This window comes from Seriola aureovittata, chromosome 21, assembly GCF_021018895.1.
Source record: "Seriola aureovittata isolate HTS-2021-v1 ecotype China chromosome 21, ASM2101889v1, whole genome shotgun sequence".
Taxonomy (NCBI): domain Eukaryota; kingdom Metazoa; phylum Chordata; class Actinopteri; order Carangiformes; family Carangidae; genus Seriola; species Seriola aureovittata.
The window spans coordinates 10,474,157-10,488,093 of record NC_079384.1 but is presented as its reverse complement, the minus strand read 5'-3'; the positions used below and the strand labels follow the sequence as shown (position 1 = coordinate 10,488,093).

General features: G+C 40.5%; 1 protein-coding gene across 3 annotated transcripts in view; it reads left to right on the top strand.

The window, feature by feature from the left end:
• Positions 1-3,968: 3,968 nt before the first annotated feature.
• The window catches only part of dnmbp (dynamin binding protein), a 48,061-nt gene continuing 38,092 nt past the window's right edge, over positions 3,969-13,937 (top strand). For all 3 annotated transcript variants that reach the window (XM_056366063.1, XM_056366062.1, XM_056366061.1), the window contains exon 1: positions 3,969-4,319. The gene's annotated coding sequence lies outside the window, so the exon portion shown is untranslated. The remainder of the gene's footprint in view (positions 4,320-13,937) is intronic.

Genomic DNA, 13,937 nt, shown 5'->3' with positions numbered 1-13,937 from the left:
CATCTGCATCTGCTTTACTACCTTTACTAAACCCACTGGCAATTGATTTGTCTATGTGAATTCTTAACAAATAATCATCAGCTGATACAGTTGAACATGTATCTCACTCTCACAATTACACTTCTGGACACCTCTGCAATGACCATAATAATAAAATAATCACTAATATATAATTAATATAATATTACTACAATTTGAGTGATATAAAAAGTAATATATTATATATGTATGTGTATTATGAGATTTGTCAGACTGATCAAGGAGTAATAATGTGCATCACCACTACCGTCAAATGACTTACTGGAAATACAGACAATAGTTTCCCTTTCCTTAATGTGCTGATCCAGTTCCATTTGTCTCAGAACCCAACTAGAACCCACTGTCAGTGGTGCAGTCCACCAACTGTTCATACTAAGCTCTTATCAACTGGATATAGAAGCAATCTGACCACACAGATACACTCAGTGGGCAAACAATCACTGATCATGTTTGTGTCGTGTTAGTAACATCAAAGCAGATGACACACACAAAACGAGCCGACGTGAAAGCCTTGACGTTCTGCACTGTCACAAGACTGAGCCTCAGCATCCTGGAGGTGGCAGCACAGGGTAGGGTGATGGCTCTTAGAACAATGCACAATGAAATGAATGGACATGCTCATCCCTAATTGCTCAAATGAAGAACTCTTAGTTGTGCGTTTCTGTTGTGTAAACATTTGTTAATTAATATGTCAAATCCAACGCTGATGGAATCTCTGCATCACTTTCACTCGTAGATTCCCCTACCCATTGTAATTAAAGTGTTCATTTGACCAAAGTTACATAATGGAGGCGGAAAACTTCAGGAAAATGTATCATTATGAAAGGTTTCAACAGCGTGCTGTTCTTGGTGACAGGAAAATTCATATGATCCTTTTTGTCAGAGTATGGTTTTTTGAATGATACTCCTCTCTAAAAGCAAGAGGCCCTTTGCAATGGACTTAACAAACTGTTAAGAGTGGACTGGACTATCGCTCTCGAAATTTCTCAATCTGCTTTTCCCGTACCTTTCATGAACACTATAGAGAGTACAACAATAGCCTCTCTCTGACGAGCAGGAAAGAGGAAAAGCGCACTTCGCTGGGCACTCCGTGACTCTTGACTCTGTGACAGTGACACAGAGGTTCCCCCCAAAGACAAACATAGAGACACACACAAATGGTTTGATGAGAGGAGACTGGGGAACATCAAACCGTACCGTCATGATAAAAATGAGTCACAATAATCATTCACTTTCTGACATCGGTTCAGTAACTGCAACAACTGGCTGCAGTCATTTCCATGTTTCTCAGAGGAAACACAACGGGATGACTGTGCGACAGCCAATGTATTCTCTGCCTGCAGAGCATTATAGTGACGATCAACCGGCAGCAAATATTGAAAGACAACAATAGACCCACATACTGCCCTTGAATGAAAGTGGCCACTGTGTGAGAAGACAAAGCCAGCATTTCATACAGTGCCACTGATCTGGAGTGTTCTCAGCTGTAGCATGGGCGAGAGCATGTGTGTGTGTGTGTGTGTGTGCGCGTGTGTGTGTGTGTGTGAGGGGCTGCGCTCGCATTTGTGTACACTGAGTTGGCCAAAAAGTGGCGTCAATGAAGCCCACCAATGGTCCTACAGTGCCAGACATCTCCTACACTGCTTTACCCACTTTCATTGACTCAGAGGTAGCAGAGAAATTCTACGACACCGGTGACAAGGTTTTATTGGAAGTTACTCTCTAAAAATTAATGATTTTTTTTCTTTTTTTTCCAGCTCATGAAAAGTTGACATTTTGTTTTTTTTTTGGTGCTTTGTCATTGGATGGTGATGATGTAGTGACATTCTCAAAAGTATAATGGTATAATGTATTATGTCATGTAGTGTGTTATTCTCCATATTATATTTTTCTCTAACAATACACATATTTTCCTTATATAATTGTAACAATTATAACACTTTTTCACAGTAATAAACCAAACACAAAGCGTATGAAGACTCTATAAATGTGAATACCTACAATACAAATGTTGTGTTGTGTGTATGTGTGTCTGACTGAGGATGTTTTCATGTGTTCTGTGTCTTTTCTGTGCCAACATGTGAGGGTGAAAACATCCAACTGGCTCTGTTTCCTGCTATTGTTCCGCACATTCAAGATCACATATGAGGAAGCTGTCATTACTGCAGACACAGCAAAAGTAGGATTCAGTGTTTCACGCCATTACACACAATGGCCATGGTTGAGAAAATGGTTAACCAAATGCAATGACTGGGATTTTCTCTCCCTATAAAAAAGGTTTTCATTGTTTTAATTACGCTAAATAAAAGAGCTGCAGTGAGAAAGAAAGCCACAAAACAATTTTCTGCTTACACCTTCCTGAGTGTCCAAAAGCTTCATTACAGGGAACTTTTTTCAACTTCTGTAAACCATATGAGCTCCCGCTATTTCCCTTACATTCACTCCTGACATGCAGACACTTCTAACTGCATCAAACATATCTTAAATTCAGAACCGCGGAGATTGAATTTAATTCAGTTAAATTAATTGTTGTAACACAAAATAAAAGAATGTCCAAAGTCACCAAGCTCCAAACTTAGATAATATTACTTCCTTAAACTCCTGAGAACAGTATTTGGTCTGGGTGGAGTGGACACTCCGAGCATGTGCTGACCTGCACAGGAATGAGGTAATGAAGTGAGGAAATGTTCATTTTGATTTTAGTTCATTCTCTGCCACAAAAGCAGTGTTTCTTCCCTCTTCTGTGTCTCACAAGCAATGGATGACATATAATATGACAGGAATTATGCTGAACGGGTAAGTAATGCAACAGTGTAAACTGGAAAATCAAGAAATATCCTTGAAATGTTGGGTTTCCCTTTTTTTTTTTTTACCAAGTGTGTCATTTGTAATAGTGTAGTGAATGCTAATTGTGTGTTCTGATTGAGTCAGCTGTGTACAAGTCATAAGAGGGAAGGTTATTCTGGGGAAAAATTACAAAATATGGCTTTATGTATGATGACATTTTTTGATAAAGTTCCAGTTTCTGTGAGTTCACTCTGGTCCATCAAAACAATTTGAAATATAAAAAAATGGGGGCCAACATCTGCTGAATAGTTAAGTGATAATAATATCACAACAATGCAAAAATACTCAACTAAATAAAAGTCCTGCCTTCAAAGTGTAATAAAAGTGCAGAGCTATCAGCAAACTGTACTTAAAAAAGTAAAGCCTGAAATGATCAGGCCATCCACAGAAAATTAATAATCGATTCATTATTTAATCACCAGTCTTTTTTTCAAGCTACCTTTACCCAGATCCAGCTCCTATATGAGCTGCTTTTGAGGAAACTGAATATATTTTGGGTTAAGTGCCATTTATTTTCAACCATTTGATAAAAAAAATATATAAAGAAAATAATTATTAATTGCAGTCATATAATACAGGATTAATATAACTGCATCAATGTTGAAGTGGCATTTTAATGTTGTAGCTGGTGAAGGTGAAGGTAAGTTCAAATGATTTTGATTTTGTTGGGTGGTTCAATAGCATTACATTTTATAGACTGATCATGTGTTTTGTGTGTAAAATCTGCATCTGCAAAGTAACTTAACTAGAATTATTAGAAACATTTAGTTGAGCATAAAAGTACAATATTTACCTTTGAGATGTACTGGTTTAATGTCACGTTAAATGGAAATACTTTAGTAAATGTACTTAGTTACCTGGCACCACTGGTTGTTGGGCTCATGTTGTGGCTGCACGAGCCTGTGCACTATTGACAAATAACAGTGTGAAAGTATCAAATGTAAGTTAAAATTACTTTACAATTATTAGTAATTAATTAGTCAGTGCTCTCCTGTGCTTTTGGAACCACTTTCTTTTCTTTTCAGTCAGGCGCCGGTCGGGCCAGCCCCGGGTCACTTTGGAAAAAAGTGGGTGGCGTTGTTGTATGTAGGCATGGAGAGGCGCTAAGTGACTCGCCTGCGCCTGTTTCTAATGTGATGACAGCTGATTCTACCGAGACACAGCCAGGACCGAGCCGCGTCGCTTTCTACTGTCAACATGTTTTCTTGACCTTCACGCCGAAATAAAGCAGTTCTTCCCCGGGGAGGGTGGGGTACAATGTCTCTGTGCACAGCTCCGAAGCTGAGGGACGTGTAGCTGCTGAAAAGTTGTGTCGAGGAGAAAAAGCAGCTCCGCCACCAACACCACCACCACATCATCAGGCTGAAGAAGTTGGATATCTTGTCTGACTGGATCTAACGACGTTTTCCACTGGTCGTTCAACTACTTTATAGGTAAGAAAAGCGCCAAAAGACACAAACTGTTCACTTTTGCTCCTTGTGCGTTTCCAAAAACGCGTATCATTGGATGAAGGCTGAGCTGAGACACATCCAAGTTAGTAATAACACATGAATACATGCTTTTACATCTACAACCCTAACATTAGCTGCTCTCTGGTACAGTAATAACACTGCATTTTCCTCCACTGTGATAATCGTTGCACTGTTACAGTTATGGGGCTGACAGTCTTTTGGTTGCGTACGTTTGGACATGATTTATCCTCCACACAGACCTCAGAGCAGCCAGCAGCCTCAGTGTGAAGACACAGCTTTCAGGGCTGAACCGACTAATGACGTGAGCTGAATGAGTGATGGCAGTGAACACAAGTGCTGAAGACCAAATGATCTGTCTGTCTGGCTGTCTGTCACCTGTGGCCACTGCTGTCAGTTGTTCCACCATGTGAGGGGCACACACACACACACAGACACACACACACACACACACACACACACACACACACACACACACACACACACACACACACACTGAGCTGAGGGAATATTCTGGTCACACATCCACTTAACTATGGTGGTCTGGACACAAGCACTCTGATGTTTACCATTCTGTTTGTGTTTCTGTTTGTTCTAGTCTAGTCTGATCTGCTGGGTTCTAATCAATTCTTCTCTGTCCTGATTAATTCTGTGCAGTTCTATTCTAGTCTGTTCTGTTCTGTTGAATACTGATCTGTTCCATTCTGCTCTGTTCAAATTATTTCTGCTCCGTTCTAATTATTTCTGTGCCGGTATGTTCTACTCTGTTCTGTTCTGTTGTTCTGTTCTGTTCTGTTGAATTCTGATCTCTTCTGCCCTGTTCTGTTTTATTCTAGTGTGTTCTGCTCAGTTCTACTTAATTCTGTTCTGATTTAATCAATTCGTTTCTGCTCTGTTCTATTCTCCAAATGCATTCTATTCTATTCTACTCTGTTCTATTCTATTCTATTCTATTCTATTCTATTCTATTCTATTCTATTCGATCCTATTCTAAGCCATATCAGGACACTTTGTTACTTTAAATCAAAGGTGGGCGGTGTGGATTTAATCCTCATGGTATACTGTACATCATTTTATATCACAATCAGTCCATCAATCCATTTTCTGGAGTAGCATCTACAGCCATGGTTGTACCATAGTGTACATTATAAGGTGTGTATAGGGCCTTTAGACCTTCAGGCTCTGACAGGACTCTTTAGGAGCAGTAGGTTTTTTTTTTTAGTTATGCAGTTGACTCAGCCACTTGGCCCAAAGAGTCTGAGGCTTGAACTGAGTCAGCTATCCAGATTTAGTGGAACAGGCTTGGAGTGTGCTGCAAATTGTGTTCACTTTAGTATGGACTTGATAGACTTAATCTGTTAGAGCTGACAGCACATTCATTTCACTGAAGGGAATTGATAGATTACAGTCATAATTATGGCAGGAGCAATCTTACAAAAGCAATGTCAAGAGAGCAAAAGCCAAATAAGACATTCAGCCATGATTTAACCATCTCTGCACTGACATGTCCTCAGGTTTGTCTTATTTGCACAATACAGTATGTGTCTTTACACACAGCTTTAGTTATTGAACTGTGGGTGTCCTATATATTCTCTTCCACATGTGCATGGTCATGACAGTGAAGTGAGTGTGTTGTTTCAATTTGGAGCTTTAAACTTTGAATACAGGAGGAAAATAAGATGCATAGATACGTAGATTAAAAACACCAATCATGCAGACAACATATAGGTAGAAGATGCAGAATTGTGGTTTGTAACGAATGCATGTATTCAAACCATCCACACACCGCAACCAGGACGTCAGTATTTTTCACTCCACTATCATCACTTTGGTCTCTGGCTCCTCTGCTGCAGTGTCGTTGTAATGAGTTACAGTGCTTTGGCAGTGAGACGCACCATAAAAGCTTTTCTATTTCACTTAGCCTGCAGGTGTCCTACCAGTGATCTTTAATTAAAAATGAAAAAGACTTGTTGTTTCTTGTGCAAGAGCACTGTACATGAAAACGTATTCCTTCATCTGAGTTGCACCCGGCAAACTATTTAGTCAGAAAGTTGCTTCTTTAATTACTATCAGAGCGTTAATCAAGTGTTGGTTGGTTGGTTCTTCTGTTGTCCTGCTTCTGTTTTTGTTTAGTGCGTAGTCAGGATTTTGGATGCACACATCCCACTCCCTGAATTATTGAACGCCAGCAACAGGGACCCGTATCAGCTCTTGGTGACAAAGAAACTCGAGATGTTTGTGTCAGTTTGCATGTATTACGTGTCACACAAACACTCCGCGGTCGCTTTTCCAATAAATCCAATGACACATATAATTGTGTATATTGTAATAGCAACATAAATTATCACTGTCACAGGATTTTTCTGTGCTGTGATATTATGGCAAGCAGGCAGAGGCACTCCAAGCCACAGCGGCAGAACAGAATGTAAAGCAGAGCAAAAAAGCAATAATAAAAATAACTTGATGCATGGGAATGAAAAAGGAAAGTTCAATTTTTCATCCTCTTGTGTAATGCGCCGTCACTTCAGAGAGAAGCCACGGCTCAGACGTTAAAAAATGACAACATTCCTTACGTTCTTTGCAGGCAGCACAGTATTAGTTAGCTTGGCTAAAGAGGCAGCAAAAGGACAGGAGGATTAATTTGATTTGAACTGGATGTGAAAAGGGGCACGATGAGTTTTCAGCTGGTATGAGCGGACGCTGCAAAGACAGAAGTGATGAGTGATACTGAGATATAATAAGAGTGAATTAAGGAAGTTACCTTGGAGTTTCAGCCGACTGATGGTGATCAAGATGATGCCAAGCTCCTCAGCTGATACACTGACTTTGCATTTTGGCTTCAATGTTATTGAAGTAAACTCAATAATTCAGGGTTTTATTTAGAAAGAATAGAGGAAAGATGCTTTAATACACAAGCAGGATCCATAATTGTGCAAAAATGTGCAACAGTACTATACGTTGTTTTAAGTTTAAAAATATCAGAGTCTCTAAAGACAAGATCAGACAAACAAACTGAGCAACCATGGGGGCGGAGAAACTGAGAGTTGTTCATGTTTGCAAGAAGACTAAACAAGAAAGCACTCAGCAATCTGCACAGTCAGCTGTTACTTTCAGAGCCAGCATGCTATTGGGTAGATGCTCTAATTATTTGTAGCCAGTCAAATCATTTATACCTCCCACCCAACCATATGACATTAGAATCAAGGAGGCTATTTTCTGGTAAGTGTTGACACCCTTCAAAATTGGCAATCCCGGTAAAACGGCTACTTCACGCAGGTTAAGTGCGGAGGTGAGAAAACAGGATTTGAACTTCTCTCTCGAAGCTCTGTTTCTTCATTCTTCACACAACTACTTGTGTGTGCAACTTTGAGAGGTGACTGGAGAAAAGTGTGCAGCATTATCCCCGTGTGTATGATTCATTGCGTCAAGACTTCAATGATATACACAGATGACATCTTATATGTCATCCACCTTAGCCAATGACCCTTTGGCCACCATACAGTGTTAGATATTGTACAACATACATAGAGCAACTGGTTTGCCATTGAATTGTCAATGACATGAGACTCAAAGCTTTGCCCTGATCTTACTGCCACCCTTCTAGAAATCGGAATGGCATTTGAGCTTGGTACAAAATGATGATAAATAGTAGTTTTATTGTCCCATAAAATCTTAAGGACAGTAACATTTACGATGTGAAGTATCTCTGTAGACTCTCTCTCTCTCTCAGTCGCTTTGTTGAACCTTTACACCCTAAATAAGCTTTATATAAATGCGTATCATTAGTCCTGAAACTGAGAGCAATCCGTGGATGTTCTCTTCCGTATCCTCTTGTCAAGTATGTGACCATTTGACGATTGACGTTGCTGGCAATGCTGTAGTTTGGGCAGTTTTGTTGAATTCCTATGGGCCTGGTGTTACAGTCCCATAACTCCAGGCCAGTCCCAGTACCAGTTGCCCCAAGAGTTGATTCACAAACATGTCAGCAAGCAGTTAGGAAAACTCATCGAAGCAAGCTACGTTTTTGCCATCCTGGCAGTCTCTCGTTAACGTCCTCAGCTCACCCTGAATTGCCTAAAACTTTGGGAAGAAGTTGTGAGAATTTTGTGTTCGAGTGGATTTTTCCAACACTTATTTACTACCCATGAACTGATCGTGTTTCTGCAAGGCATGTCATGATGTGATTCCAAGGCAGAGATCGCGTTATGTAACAGCTCATGTGCAAACTATTAGGGCTCAGCTATATTTTAAGGGTGCGGCATATCCTTGGGCACCTCTGGGGTCCTCTAAGGGAAAACCCTCTGCCGTCCAAACAGATCCGTGTATCTGTGGCAACGCAGCCCTCTGCCCTCTGAGCACAGACATCCGAGCTCTCTTCCTCACTGTGGAAATGTTTATGCAAAGGAGCGGTTCCACCCAGTGTCTTGTATACTGTCTGTGTCATACAAGCCATTGATACTCAACACGTGCATGATTGTGAAAAGGAATGGAGAAACAAATATGGGAGTGAGGCGAGTTATGGACAGGAAGAAAAAGTCAGGATGAAGTGGGAAGAAGGATGAAGCACATTCCCTGGAGGAGAGCCTGCTAAACTGCAGAGATGCTGGAAAACAAAGTGAATGAAAATGTGAGGCCGGAAGCGGATTTAGATCAGTTGATCGGCCAAAAAGAGTGTTTCCAGTCTTTTACAAGAACCCACCCGGGGTTTTCCCCCACATTCAGCAGCAACACTTTAGAATTTTCCTGTAAATCTGCTACAAATATTTAAAGCCAATGAAGATTAGCTGTATTCGCTCCATCCTTCTTTTTTTTTTTTTTTTTAACTCTTTAACTTGAAATATTTCAGCTATGCCACAAAACCGAGGAGATATGAACAAGACAGGACTGGCTGCAGACATTCAGAGGAGCTGAAGATGACTGGTTTCAAAGGGATAGTACATGGGCTTGTCCTGCCCTGACTCAGTTAATTGTCAGACAGAAAAGAAAGTAATGGTTACTTTGTACTACAACACCTGTGTCGGCTAACCGGGGATTATTTTATAGGGCTAGTGTATTCATCACAGCCCTCCAGGAGTGCCATATGTTTCACCTGGGGCCAGTAGGAAAGTGATAGATGTGTCATAGGGAGTTTTATTCCAGACAAACTGACATGTCATCCTCTTCACAGAAGTCAGCATTTTGTTTGTGCTATTGTAAATAGAAGGAATAGTCCTTCCCGTCTCTACATGTAAGCAGTTTGAATGTGTATTGATGTTGGCCTTGTGACAAAGTCGGCTTTGTTTCACCTACAGCGATGGTTTGTATTGAAATGCAGAGTGGGCATGTTCGCGTACAGTACAGTACAGTAAAGTATGTCTGCATCCCTCTGCAACCGTCTCTCTCTACATTTTTACTGTTCACGTGTTTGAGTGGAAGAGACGACTTCGCCAAATATTTCAACAGAGTTTGGCATCTTTAGGCATTTGACTCAGCTCGCCAGATGTGTTCTTTTCATCCAGCTGGCTGAGGCCACGTAGTGCTGCTGCCTCATCTGGTTGAAATGCACTTTAAAGCCAGACTGCTGTCGTCGCTGTCCTGACTTTTACTTGTTGTTTAGATCAATGACATTAGAGCACAATGTGGTACCATCGTTAATCTTAGGTTTATATATATATATATTTATATATATTGGAGGATTGCCCTCATAAGATAGATAAATGATGAAATGAATGGTAAAAACTGGGGGTGTGGCATGCAGGAAAGGCCCGGGGCTGCATTTAAACCTGGAACATTACATGGAATGTGGAGAAGAGTTGAACATATTAGTCCAAATAATAATAAATCCAAATTTATTTGATAAAAATGAACCATTTAAGTCTGTTTTCAAGCAAAAATGCCAAACATTTCCTCATTACAGCTTCTTAGTTGTGAGGATTTGGTTCTCTTCATGGTCTTTTTGGATTGTAAACTGAATAACTTTGGGTTGTGGATTGTTTGTCGTATATGATAAGCTATTTTAAAGTGTAACCTTGGATTTTAAGACGTTTTTAAAACTGACGTTTTGTAGACCAAACATAGAGAGAAGAGAATAAATCGATGAAAATTCAGTCCCAGTGTGGATCAGACCACCCATCCAGCAGAAGTCATGTCATATAGTTTTGTGTTTATAGTCCCAGAGGATAAAGTTATGTTCATTCAGATCTCAACCACTTTAGCCAGTTATGACATTTATTTATATATTGGTGCTACATTTTGTGTGTAACACTGAATAAACATAAGTCATATCTAAATTGTGGATACCGTGATGGCGCATTGGGGTCTGTGATGCCCTGGCTCTATAAACACAGGGCTAGAAAACCACATGACTTGTGTTGACAACTGTCAGCTACTCCGAGCGTTCTCCTTCTCCCCCTCCTCCCATGCCCCCGTCCCCCATCACATGTGCTGAAACACTAGACGGTCAAAGGGAGAGCGACAGATGTCCCGCGGGTTTTAATATCCAGAAACGTCCGCTGGCTGACCACCTGCTTTGGTGATGTTGTTTTCGAGGTGAACGCTTTTCAGTGGACTCAGCATTCTGGGTGGGAGGTCGACACACTCCGCTGCACAGTAAACAATCGGTATCAAAAGACATCAGCTGTCATCCAGCTCACTCCAGAGGATTCTACCAGTCTGTGTGTGTGTGTGTGTGTCTGTCTGTGTGTGTCTGTCTGTGTGTGTGTTGACATCCATACACAGGCACGTGCCAGTCGTGCCATTTCAGGATATCTGAATAGGATGAATGGCACATGGTTTGTGCATGGGTGTGAGCCTGGTCCTGGCAGGCGGACAGATAATGAGGCAGCGGCTTCATTGTTGGCATCAGATGACACTGTTCAATAAAAGATAGAGGCAGTCAGCAGATCCCACTTCCTCCGCTCTGCACCAACACCGTGTTTCGGCACTCACCCTAATGCACCTGTATGGGCAGGAAAACTTGAGATGCCTTGCAGCAATGGCAGAGCTGGACCAGTTACTACAGCTCTACAATTATAAGTATGTACAGTATAAAGGGCTTGAAAGATTTGAGGACAGCATCTCATTGCAGTTTTTCTTAGCAATTTTACACTTGGAATTTAAATTGCAAGTATTCCATATGAATCAATGATGATAATGAATTGTATTTTTGGTCTGTATAGTCTAAAGATGAAGATATGATTGTACCAAGCATTATTGCCAGTTTATCTTGTCTTGACATAAATAGCATTACATAAAATAATCAGGACACTTGCCTTGTTTTATTTCCTTATTTTCTTTACAACAAATAATCTTTTTTTTTAATTTTTTTTATCCCTTTTGACATTTAGGTGACATGGAAACCTTTCAGAGTATCTTTCTTTAGCTATAGCTTTGTTTAAATTGCATCTTACGCTGATCATATGTTTGGAAACACACACAAATCCACACGCAGGGATAGTTAAGTAAAGGCCGATGATGGTTCCAGGGCCATGTCTCAGGTCGGACAGCTGTTGCTTTGTCCCGCTGTCAGCTGTGAGATGTGTGTGAGTATATGTACAGTTTGTGCATGCGTGTGTGTGCGTGTCTGTGTGTGTGTGTGTGTTTCTGTCAGCTGTTGACTTAGCTGTCTGCCGTAATCCTGTTACTTTCTCCAGGACAGCGCCAAGTGGAACACACAGTCACACTGTCTCATTCACCCTCTCCTAAAAAGAAAAATAACCACTGTTATTGTATCATGTCATTAGTGTTTTCTGAAAGTGTTCAGGAGTTGGTTTGAAATTACTGTAGTAGAAGCTGAAGGTTTGAAGCATCAAAATAAAACACGTTATGATGCTACAGTGATTAATATAACAGTTTTGTGATATAATAATCCATCCTTGTTGCACTTAGTGTATTATCAGGAGCTTGTTTGAGCATACTCAGTCTTGATCAGAGTCCCTGTGCTTATCAGGACCTTATAAATCATAAAAGAAGAGACACACCTGAAGATCTTTCACTTAGTGAAATGCCCTCTCTACTTTTCCTTCCTTCTTATGCAGTCGGTGGGTAAACATTTAACACTTACTCGTCCAGTTCGTTGATGAACTCAAAATCTGTGGAGGTAGTTTCTTGTTTAGATATCCATACTGAGGTTTGTCTGTGTGATTCGTTCCATTGATGGAAGCGCTGAAATCTGGTGCATTCTGGCACTGGTAAAATACAACCATCTTAGTTGAAATGTTTTCCTCGGGACACGCCTGCTACTCCTGACGTGACCCTGTTTTTCCCTCTCTTTTTTTCTAAACACAGACAAAATGGTCCTCTGCTGGTGCAGTTATGAGTCAGAGTTTGCCACTGACAAATTCAAACGTGAATCACATGCATGCTTTTGATCATTTCTGACGATGTGAATCTGGTGTTAGTGTTTTGGTATTTGGAACAGACTGGATAGAACCAACAACACCATACTTCTGCTGGTATAATCTGGGAGTATGAACACATTTTTTGGATTATCCCTAATCTCTAATTTGGGATGTTTTATAATAAAAAGTTTAATGATTAATGGAAGTGGGATTGTGGCCTACAAGAAGTAAAATGAACAAGATTTATCCAGATAGAAACTGAAACTAATCACTCTCTTTAGTTAAATAGACTGAGACGTGTTTGAACTAGAGCCTCATAGTGATGTTATAGTCATACTGAGGCATTAAACTGGGCGTCACCAAGGAGATCTGGTATGGAATATTAAAGGGAAGCTTAACTTTTTTTACATTTCTGGTCCTAAATGCAACAGTGCAGCTAACATTACTGGGGTCCAAATGTCTGAGAACACTTTCCTATTCACTAACATTGAAAACACTTCTGAGTCATTTTTTAAAATATACAAACTACAAATATTAAACTACCGTATGTGGCCTCAGTGTCATAGGAAAAACTGAACAGCGTTGTCACATGCTGTCATCTGCCAGAGCAAGGTGTAAAAGTCACAGAGCGCAGGGGGCCACTGACACACTGACAGAGCCATAAATAACACTAAGGAGCTTGTCTGGCTGGATGCAAATCTGAGGCTTAACTGCAAGAAAGCTGCAGTGACTCTTTGCAGGTCAGGTGGACAGAAGGTTTAGTTTTCTGGGCGTTGGTTGTGAGCTCAGCTGTGGTGACGGCAGGCCGGACCGCGCAAGGAATAAATGTGATTGCGCTGACATTGCGCCATTACAGAGGAACAGGGAGAGGTCTATACCTTGTACTGTCCCTCAAAAAAAATGGAGGTCTGTTGAAATATTTCATACAATGTATTGATCCTCTTAAATGCAGACGTAGAGAATGCAGTTGTAAGCTTAGTTCCTGTTGACATCACATAGCAGTGCACTTTATAGACATTATTTTGAGAAGTGTGATAACACATGTTTAGATCATGGTTTCATTTGCTTACATTTATCCTAAAAAAAAAAAGAAAAAGAAAAAAGAGGCACAAAATCACTGATTTTCACTTGAATTTCCAAAGCAGAATATTGATGCGTGTGGCTGCTCAGTAGACTCTCTGCTTTCATGTCTGTAAGCTACACAACTCGAATTGGCTGAGCCTTGTAAAGGCCCAGCTGTGCAGTCACACAGCGATGCAAATGC